Genomic DNA, 11,339 nt, shown 5'->3' with positions numbered 1-11,339 from the left:
TAAGTTGGTAACTGGTTAATGGATGTTCTGGCTTTCATGATTCATCTGAGATGTGAACCTAAGAAATATGTGGATGGTAAACTGGATGAACTGGGGAGGATAAGTCTTACACAATTATGGTGTGGTAAAAAGAGAAACAGCGATCATGAGTCAGAAAATAACAAAGGGGCTTGAAAATCAGAGAAAGCTAGAGGAAAACATAAAATGCAGGGAAAAACAAATAGGCCTTTTACATTTAAAGCAATCTAAGGTCTGACCCAGCTTCATCAATAGAAAGATCCAGAGGGACTTCCGCAGATATTTTGGGGTTTTTTAAAATGCATTTTTACTACATCTTGAGTAGATTAATCCTGCAGTAAGAAGTATAATCATTGTTTTCCAAAATCTTAGCCCTTCTTGAAAAATTTCTAAAAACAGTATTAGATCTTGATGTGGCAAATCAGACAATCTCAGAGCTGGACCGTCTTCTGACTTACAGCCTCAAGAATTGTCAGGATTATTCTTCTGCAGATGTGGGCCCAAGCATTTTTAAAATATACGGCTGTCTATGAATTCCATATCTACAAAGGAAAAATTTACAGAAAGGGACCAGCATGGTGACTCACAACTCAAATCTCCCTTACCAAAGAGATGTCTCTATTCCTTCCCAAAATGTGAGCCACAATTCTCTGATATGGGCCAGAAATCTGCACTCTAGTTCTCAGAAAATTATGTTTTTAACACAGTAGTATCTAATGATAAAGGAATTGCAAGGCCTCTTGGAGAAACAAAAAGGGCTGCTATACCCATGTTCCACGCAAATTGCTTGACCATGGAGAGAAGACATCCTTGTGGATGAATGAGGGATGGGAATACAAAGATACAAAGACTGGTCTTGATGAGGCATGATGTCTTTGTTTACCCCATGAAAATACAGTTCCACAGTCATAACAGGAATTCATTTGGCAAGAGAAGCTTATCAATATGTATTTTAAATAATTTCCAGGTTTTGATGCCTCCAGGAACTTCTTCTGAAGTTGTCTTGGCAATCAGGCACTTCTGTTTCTCAAATCAGAGTCTCAAACACACAGGAAAATCATCTACCCAGGAACTGCTCTCATCAGGAGCCCTGAGCAACATCTGCCCTACATTACTTTCCCCATTAGCCTCCTGAAGTTAGGTTTGACTTCGCAAAAAGGAGCATGCAGGTAGAATGTCAGCTTCAGAGGCAGGAGACATGAATGGCACTTTAATGATCCACTTTAAAGTAATGAAACAGCCATTTTTCCTAATCGGAGGAACACTAATTATATCAGAAAGTGGCACACTCAGATGGCAGAGTGCAAATGCTATCTAATCAAACTTAATGAATAGGTAAAGTGTCCTGACAGAGCATCTGTGCATCACTCATGCATTCCTGCAAACAGAGAAATTAGCCTGTAGGGAACTGATTTGGAACTGGTAGTTTTTAAATGGATGGTTAATTATAGTGGTTGGATACATGTTCTTTATCTAAAAACAGGTTCACACCATGAACTCGAGGGATGTTTTCCTTCTGAAAGAAGTGAAAGTGTCTGGAACATGAAGGTAGATTCAGTGTGGAAGGCCTGTTGTAGTTACTGGGAACATGTGAGGCACTCTTTTCTATCCATGGGATAGAAGGAGGAGGTATAAGACAGCCTTTGAGTAAAGACAGCACTGATGATAAGTCACAGGGGTCAATCTTAGGCTGAAAGGTCTTTGTTTTCTCTCTAATTGGCTCCTGGCAAGCAGAACAGGAAGGCCTTTGGCACTGCTGCTGGGAGGAGAAGGTCAATTCCAGTGTCTTCCCAGCCTCACAGGCTGGATGGCAGCAGAGTGTGCAGCCCTGGGCTGGCACTAAGAACCTCCCAAATCCTTCAGCCTCTGTCCTTTAGAACAGCAGTGGGGCCACTTAAAACAGGCTCTGAGTGAGACCTCATTTGCTCTGCATTAGCCAGGAGAAGGGTGGTTGGGATATAAAAGCTGGGAAAGGATCAGTGAAGAGGTCCTGGGGGCCACATTGGAGATCTGTACTCCTGGAAGAGGAGATTATTACTGTAAAGGGAGCACAGGGATCTTGCCTTCAGCAGTCACAGAGGATGCATTTCTGTGAAATGAGCTGGACTTTCTATGAGCTGTTCATTCATGGGATCACAACAGCTATGAAAAAAAAGAATAAAATCTTTGACACCTTTTAAAAAACGTCTAATGAGGAATAGCAATGAATTGACAAAGTTGAAACCTCTGCCAATTAAAGGATGTCATCAGAATTTGCTCCTGTGAGCAAGGTACGATGTTAAAGTCAGAAAACATTTACCCTCAAGCCACATTAGCCAGAGCCTTAAAATATTAGCAGAATTGACTACATGGAAGCCCTGCAAACAGCAGTGGTTAATACAGTGAAGATGCCAAGTAAACACACAAAAGTCTTGACCAAAAAAGTACTGCACTGACAGCTCATCTGGATAAAGGGAAAAAAAAGCAAAAACAAACCTCAACAACTCAGGATAAGAAGACATTCACAGACTCTGCTTACTGAGATTAGACATAAAAGCCTCTTCAACTTATCTTGAGTTGTGCTTTCCTCTTAATGTCAAAGCGTACCCTGCTGCATAGAAAGATGTTTATACCCTCTCATGGGAAGCCAGAGGCTTCAGATAAGGGAGTGTCTTTGGAAGAAGAGAGCTTTAAAGGCTTGGGAAGATAGCCTTTATTATCAGCCAGCCATCTTTGGGGTTGGTGAGATTCCTGTTTGATTTGGCTGCAGTCTCTAGCATCAAGTTCCTGCCTGAGCTTTTAAAATAGAATAGCTTTAAAAAAGATCTCCCTGCAGCTGAAAAAGGGTGAAGGGTGGAACGTGTAAATAGCAATTAAAGCAAAATCTTGTTTTAAAAAAACCCTCCCCTAAAATACATTCTGTGCTCTTACCCAGTGGTCAAGGCTGGTGGACTGACAAAGCCAAGCATGTTTCAGAAACCAGCTCAAGTTAAATGTGATTTGTCAGCAATTCAAAACTGCAGATGACAATATAACTCCTTCTTGGTCTCATGTTTGAGGCAATTCAGCCAAAAGGATGGACTCCTTGGCTGGGGTTCAAGGGTGCTGGGGGCTCTCCTGCCTTCCCCAGCAGCCTACTAGGTAATCACCTTGGGGCATATCTGCTGCTTTTAACTTTCTGAACTATTTTTGACTATTTTAACTTTCTGAACTATTTTTGAATAAGAAGTTCTGCATTAGGTATTAGTATAAATTCTTACAATCAGTGGGGTTTGTTCCATACAAGTTGGTAAGACCACCTAGAAAAATAAAACAGCTAAGCAAACCAAACTTGCATTGGGGAATAAGAGCCCCCCCTTCCTGCCCTGCCAATATTCCTTCCTTCTCATCATGGAATAGCCCTGTCAGACTCATCTGAGTGTTCTCAGACCCCATTTACTGGTCATGTTTTGTGACCTTCCCTCACCTGTTTCTCAGTTTTTCATTGTACTCTTATAAATCATGACTTTCTTGTCTCTCAGCATTTCAATCAATACATAAAATGTCAGATGAGATAACTGGAGCTCTCTCAATGCACACTAATGTAATTTCATAATGTGATTTCACTTTTCAGAGAAAGAATCAGAAAAGCTATTATTGGAATAGGAAGAACCAGGTAACTGATAAAGGGCACTTTAAAGGCAAAATTCTTCGAGTTTTGAGTAAAATATTTGGCTTTGAATTACACACAGTGGCTTCTGTGACTTCCACTCCACTTGCACATGCTACAAACCAAAATTTGTTCCAAAACTTAAGCACATCTATAACTGACCTTGGACAAAGTATCCACTGGGATGGCAAAGAATCACAGCATGCTTAAGTGACAGTACCTTGAGAGGTCTGTTAGGTAATGGAACTTTTTCAGCATCTGTGATAACTTTTTATATAGCATTATTATCACGTGCTATATAAATTCATATAAGATTTATTTATCATGTGGAAGTCATCACACTCCAACCCATTGTTTTCTGTCTCATTTCCAGGCAATATCTGACATGTGGGATGTATCTAAGGTGAAGTGTCTCCAAGCATGTCAACACAGAGCTCTTGAAGAGCTGCAAAGTGCAAGGTGTGAAATGGAATTGGCTACAAAACTTTGGGGAATAATTTAAGAATTCATACGGGGTGGGGGACAACAAGAAACCATCAAAAATTCAGGCTGTTGTTTTCAGTCTGTGCTTCAAAAAAGATAAGTCCAAAATACAGACAAGACCCAGTCTCAGTCCTGCTGGCTCTGGACACCAAGATGAAATTCTTGGCTTCCAAGATGCCAAGATGAAAGACAACATGAAATTCTGCTTATGTGCCTGCACATTTTCTCTCTGTTTTTTCATGGCCATGTCATCCCACTGATATTTTTCCTTTGGGATTCTAGGGAAGGGGGCTTTAGTAACCAGGTAGTCCCTTCCAGGGGCAGATTAGGAATGTTTGGGTGAACTGTTCACAATTCATGGCATGTAACAGTAGCCTGCAGTTCCTGAGTACTTTGTAAACTTCCTGAATAATGAGCATTATCCTCCCCCCACTGCTCAGACCTGAGAGCACAGAGAAATCAAGTAGTACAAGTCATTGGAAAAGTTAGAGTCAGGGCCATCATCACAATCCCTATGTTTCTTGCTTTAACCACCACGTGGACCATCCAAAATATTTTGGAAGAAAAATCAAATAATTCCATTTTTGCTGAGTGGAGTCATCAAACTCAGTTTTTGCCCAAGAACTCGTTGGACACATTCAACACCTCAGAAGGAAATACAAGTAACTTTCTGTGACTGCAATTTCACTGTACAGTCTTGATGACCAGTCTTGTTTCAACTTCTAAAAGCTTTTGGTTCATAGGGAGGGAGGTTTGGTCAAGATTAAAAAAAGTCATCGCATTGCAGAATTATTCTTATAACACCCCTAATTTCCAAGTGCCTTTGCCAAGGAAAATATCATAAACAGGTTTTGTGTGAAACATGGAAATAAGCAAAGAAGCAGAACTAAGTATTACTGGGATAGGCTAATTTGAGATTAGAGGGAAGCTGCAAACAGAAATTAGGGAATGCAGCAAGGGAACCTGGCACAATGCTGTACGAACATCTTGATGGGAATCAAAACTGCCCCAAAAACATTCACTGAAAGCAGAGTGATCTCAGATATTTTTTAGCACTGATAAACTGTGTGCATGCCAGCATCTGGACAAAGTAGCAACTTTTCCTAAGAGAAAAGAAGGAAATAAATGGAAGGATTTGGGAGATCCAGGCATCTCCATATAGAAAGACTGGCAGTATAGGAGAAAGAAATGCTGTTTTTTTCATATCCTCTGGTGCTAAAAATAGCAGGAATCCAGACTTCACTGGAGCTGGATTTCCTCTGCAGTTTCTGGTCACAGAGATTCACATTGCCAAACATCAGGCACACATGACAGAGCTGAGACGTCTGGGCAATTACTGGTTTTAATTGTTACCTGGAAAAGTGTGGAAGGAGACTTTACCTTGAGGTGTCAGAGATAAACCAGAGAGCGTGTACACTGTTACACAGAGACACCTTAATGTCAGTGTGGGCCTTAAAGCAGAGAAGGTTATGTGGACAATTTGACACAGGCATACCTGACATTCTTCCCAAATTGGAGGGAAAAGACCCAGCCTGTGATTTACAAAAGAGGAGACAAAGGCCAAGGGCAGGAAAAAGATCAAAGTCTTAAACAAAACAAGCTTTTCTTATCAGATTGAGGTGCTTTTTTTCATTTCAGAAAATATTTAAAATATTTGTTTCCAGCAAAAATCATATATTCAGAATCATCTTCTGAAACAAAAAGAACCCTCTATTAAAGAAGCTTCAGTTTTCTTGTCTCTTTTGTTTGTTGGTTTGTTTGATTGATTTCTTTTATCTCTTTCCCTCTTCTTACACTTTTTCAGTGGCAAAATGGAAAGACTCAGAGAGAAAGAGAAAATGTCAAGCAGGCACAAATAAATGTGCAGTTTTTCTTCATAAATGCTGGTGACATATTTTGAATTAATAAGGTGTTTATGCTGAATGTAAAGGTCTTTGAAACTGAAACATTTTTAAAGATAATTTTTCTATCCTCAGTACTTCACAAGCTCCGTAATAACACTCTGAGTCATATAAAGCATTTCTGACATTTCAAAATTGTCCAAACTGCACTTGAATAAAATCATAGCAATAATATTTGAAACAACCATAATCTTGGGAGGGTCAAGCCCTTGGATTTAGGTATCACTCAGCATCAGTTTGAAAACAAAGAGCATAACACTATTGTTTATTTCTTATTTTCTTTCCACCTTCTCTTTTTAAAAATGACATTTAGTGGTGTTATATATATAGAGTTAATTCTTGTTATTTGTGTATTTATGTGTGTATAAAATATTGTAAAAATCCAACTCATGTCCTTGACCACCCTGGCTGGGAGCAGAGTCCTATTTCTATTCAATTATTTCCCGGACAACGCTCGACTTCCCAGAAATGCTTAAGCCTCTCACGAGGACCAGAGGACCAGCACTGGGAGCAGATTACATCTGTCATCTCGAATACTGGCACCACTCGATTACATGTGAAGGAAGGAAATCCAGACAGCCATACGGACACTGGGACTGGCTTTTGCATCCATATAGACCCAGTGATACATGTGAAAGAAGGCCATTCTGGAGAAGCTCACACAGTCATTGGGACACCTGGACTTGCTTTGTATCCACATGATCCAGCTCTACATGTGAAGGGACACAAAGGACATTCTGTCATTCTGGCCCCATGGCAGAATATACGGGATATAAGCTGGCTGTATGAGACAGTCGGGGTGAACCACCAGGGAAACGCTGGCACTCTGTCAGTTGCATCCAGGTTCACCCAGCGCCAAATTCCGGAGTTGACGCTGTCCTGGCTGTGGTGGATTTTTTAAATTATATTTTGTTATTGATCTAATAAATCTTTGTTAAATTATTTTAAAATTTGGCTGCAGATTCGATCATTTATAACAGTGGGGTACAGGGCTCACTGTTTCTCATTCCTGCCTAGTGCCCCACACTGAATGGCAGAAGAAAACATTTGCTACTGCCAATCCGTGGCCAGACACAGATATAGACAGTAATTCCCAGGGTTAATAAACTGAGTTTGTTTCATTAAATGGCTAAATTTCTTGTATTTGTGTTTCTCTTTAGAGTTTTCCAGCTCAGCCATGTTCTGAGGTTTTCCCTTAAAGATCAAGACTCCCAAATATTGCAGTTTCTGACAACCCCACTCACTCCAGACCTGTCACTCTGTAAATTCTCTCCAGGCTGCTGGAAAGACAAGGTACCACAGCAGTCAGTCAGGAAGACACACTTATTTTCATCTCTCACACAGCTGATATCTGAGAAGAACATCTCAGTGAGGCCCTAAGGGCAACACGGACTTTGATTTATTCCAGAAACTGCTTTCTTAGACAAGTTGCTCTCTTGGCAAAATTTAGGATGCATTCTTGAACTATAAAGGCCTGGGGAAGGTTTTGACTTCCTGCTTTACTTGAAGAAATTTTGTTTGCACTGTATTTTGTATGGCCCACTCAGCCCCCCAGCAACAATACTTAGCGTTTCCAACATCATTCTGTTGCCTTCATTGTTCAGAATAGCAATAATTATTATGCAAGCACAAGATTGAAGAATTATTTCAAATCCTTCTTAGCTTCAGTACCAACAGGAAAAAGAAACTAGAGCAGGAAAACCCTGCAATTACTGTTGTGGATTCCTGGTAACATCAGTCACACCACATCAGCACAGTGTCTTCCTAGTTCTTCTTCTCCCTTCTGCTTGGATATCCTCTGGCAGGGAGCAAAAGCTGGATTAGACATTAAGAGGAATAAGAATAGTATCTAATATTACACTGGCTAATGAAAAATGGCCAGAGGTGTTAACTGTCATGCTTCAAGGGACAAACTGATGACCAGACATGAAAAAATAGCTTCCCCACCCTCAGCCATACAACACTTCAGTGTGATTACAATGGGAACACAATCAGCACTTAAACCTTTCTTGAAACAGCCACACCTGGGAGCAGTGTCAGGAAAAATCTTGACCAGACAACTCACTCACCCCTTCTGTATAGCAGTGCAAATTCCAGGCAGAGCAGCAATCCAGACCGAGATAATGAAGGAATTTTGCCTTTCCACTTGAAATGCTGGCAGATGAACCCCAGATGGCTGCATGCTGCAATCCATGCCAACACAGGAATGGGTGTGTGTGAAGGCATTTCTCCAGTTACTGTGCAGCATATTGTCTGCACATCCACCAGGGCCCCGTGTCACACTTCAGCACACACTGCTTAACTCCACTTGTTCCAGGGCATTTCTTCCTAACTCAACACATTAAAGACCCCCTAACCACCCGGGGAACCAATACACACTCTCAGAGGCAAATCTGCAACTCAGGCTCTCCTATTCTCTCTCTCCCATTTATTCTTGCAATCAATATTAAATACACCTCTAAACAGCCACTTCTGTCTCTGTTTTATTTACGAGGCAGAAGAAGGATTTATCTGGCTGCCAGGGCTATAGATTTAACCCATTACCTGAGAATTAGGCTTGCCTTTTTATTTCATACATGGCTTTTAATGACTATAATAATGCAATCACAGTGGAGACGTAATTTATGGGATGCTGCCTTCACCTGGAGCTCTGCAAGTTCTGAATCAGGAGTAGTTAATATGAATATTAGTCACCTAGCCCTCCCTAATTCTTTCCTCTTAATAACCTTTCCTTCCAGAGCTGACCTCATATTTACCTATCAATCCTGGAACATCCACAAAAAGCTGCAGAAGAAATACAGAACAAAAAATACTGGACAACCAAATCAAATCTACCTTATTTTGGCATTCTTTTCACATCTGCCCTATCTTTAATACTGCAGAAATGAAGCAGATACCTTGTATTGCCTTCTTTCTTAGAAAGCTGGGAGTGAAAGACTACAATTTTAGAAACAAACATAAACCTGAGCTTTCTCAAGTAAAGTATGCTGATGTGTCTCAAAGTTTCAGCTGGCTTAAACGCTGTGAGTAAACTGTAAGAACAAGATTTTTTTTTTTTTTTAAAGAGTCACAACTTTTATGACCAGATCTAACATTTAAAGAAATCCAGGGCTTTGCCTGGTTATTTAGCTTTTATTTTTATACATACACTTATATATGTGTATATAATGATTGAACTTTACCAGAAGAACTATTTCCCATTTAATTTCTCATCACAGAAAGGATGACTGTAAATTCCAGAGTCAGAGAGGCTTTGTTCAAAATCTAAATCAAATAATGGCTCTGACATAAAAGTACAGAGGTGTACAAGAAAACTGCTCATTCCTAAGAACAAGAGTAGATCACCTGTACTTCCTAACATCTGTATTTCCACACATTCTGAACTGGAACATTCTGAACTGGAAATCCAGTGTTTTAGTTTACAAAGAGCACACAAGATTTGTTAAGATGCACATTGCACACAGAGGAGCAGTACCAGCTGTGCTGGGTGAGTGCTGTCTGATGCCATGCATAAACCCCACACCTTTTCCTGTTAAAAACTACACACACAAACAAATGGGAACAATAGATTGGTCAACTGAATCAAGCTTTCCCAAGCCAGCACATGGTTGAGGGCTGAGTGTTGGGAGGAAGATGGACTGGATTTGAAGCATCAACACAGGAAAGGCAAGAGACAAGAGCTGGGCTAAGAGCCAGGGACTACCAAAACCATTGATTCAACCCTATTATGACACAGGTAAGCAGTTACCCTGAAAAGGAGATGCTCTGTCCCTAAAAGGCAACTCCTAAAGACCATTGCATAAGATGATTTCCCACAGAAGCCAACACTGGCTTAGAGTTAAATTTCCACAGCACAGAGATACCTGTGGGAACTGAGTGGGAAGGCAGGATAAATAAACCCAGCCAGAGCTTGTCCCAGCTGGATTCCTTTGGTAGCTAAGGGGAGCAGAGCACATATCTCAGGTAAGGCTGTCGTCCTTTTCCTTTGCCTGGTCAAACAGAAAGATTTATGGAAGCCCCTTTGATATATTGCAGCCTTAAAGAATATAGAAGTGTGTCACCTGTTCCTGTGCTTTTCCAGCTTTGCCATGCTATTCCAGTTTCAGGTGTCAATCAGCTTGTCTGTGAATTAACAGGAAAGAGCCTATGCTGCAATGTTAGCAAAAAAAAAAAAAAAAAAAAAAAGAAAGACATTGCAACCTCTGAAAACCTTCAGAGGGTGATGTTCCAAGTTAGGTATGATTTGCTGCTCCTGAATTAGGACCTTGGGCTCTCTGGACAGTCACTAGGAAAAGAAACATGTGCTTCCAGAAGGTTGTACCTGAACCGGTTGTCTGCAGAAGACAAGGGGAGTACATCTCATGTTACTATTCCATAGTCAGTAGCTTCCTGGCCCACATTTAATTTGGAGTATTTTGCAGTGAGAACAGAGGGATTTCAGGCAGCACAGCCCAGGATGCACATCATTTTCCTTATGTCAGCAATCAGCTCCAGGTGCTGCATCCATATCCAGGCAGGCTGGAGCTCCAAGATCTCCTTCACTAATTCACTATATGGCCAAATTTGGTAGCTATGAGTCAAATTCCCAGTTCAGATAATCAGCTACAAATAAGCCACTGCTCTGCAGAGAAGGGATGGAAGGACTAAGTCTTTTGACACTGCTTCTGTGTCTTTCTGTGTCTTTCCTCTCTCCCCTCCCACTGTAGAAGAGGTTACAAACAAGAGTTGCTTCTAGTTCAATATACTGAAATATGAAATATTTCAATACACTGAAATATTCAAACCCTCTGAAGTAAAAAAAAAAAACATGTCTGAGAGCTGTGATGGCTTTGAGGAAATCTATATTCAGCCAGGCACACCTAAATGTAAAAACATGAAGAGGCTGTGGCTTCCTCACAGTCTGGGTTTCCTAAGGAAGGGCGGACCCATTTCCAGATAGCATGGGCTTGTGTGGAGGGAAGCAGGAAGACACCAACAGCAACATCTGACATGAATCTTTGCTCTTCTGGTCTTAAAATGCAATGTGAAACCAGAGCAAGTGCAGAAACTGAAAACTCCAGCAGGGTTTCACATCAATCAGGCTTTTCAGGATACACTAAAATAGTGTATCAAAACCCAGGAGTGAGACAGCAGATGTGAGCTGTGAGAACGATTTCTGAGATCGGAAGACACAAGAGGTTTAAATTCACAGCCCTTACATTTACAGTCCACCTCAGCAGCTCACAGCACCCCTGCTCTTTTCCCAGACCCCAGGAGGCAGAGGAGGTGACTGTATAATTAACAGCTACCTTTGGGGCAAGGCCACTGAA

This window comes from Fringilla coelebs (genome assembly GCF_963513975.1).
Source record: "Fringilla coelebs genome assembly, chromosome: 3".
In the NCBI taxonomy this organism is placed as follows: domain Eukaryota; kingdom Metazoa; phylum Chordata; class Aves; order Passeriformes; family Fringillidae; genus Fringilla; species Fringilla coelebs.
The sequence above is the reverse complement of the archived record's forward strand: the minus strand, read 5'-3'. Positions refer to the sequence as shown.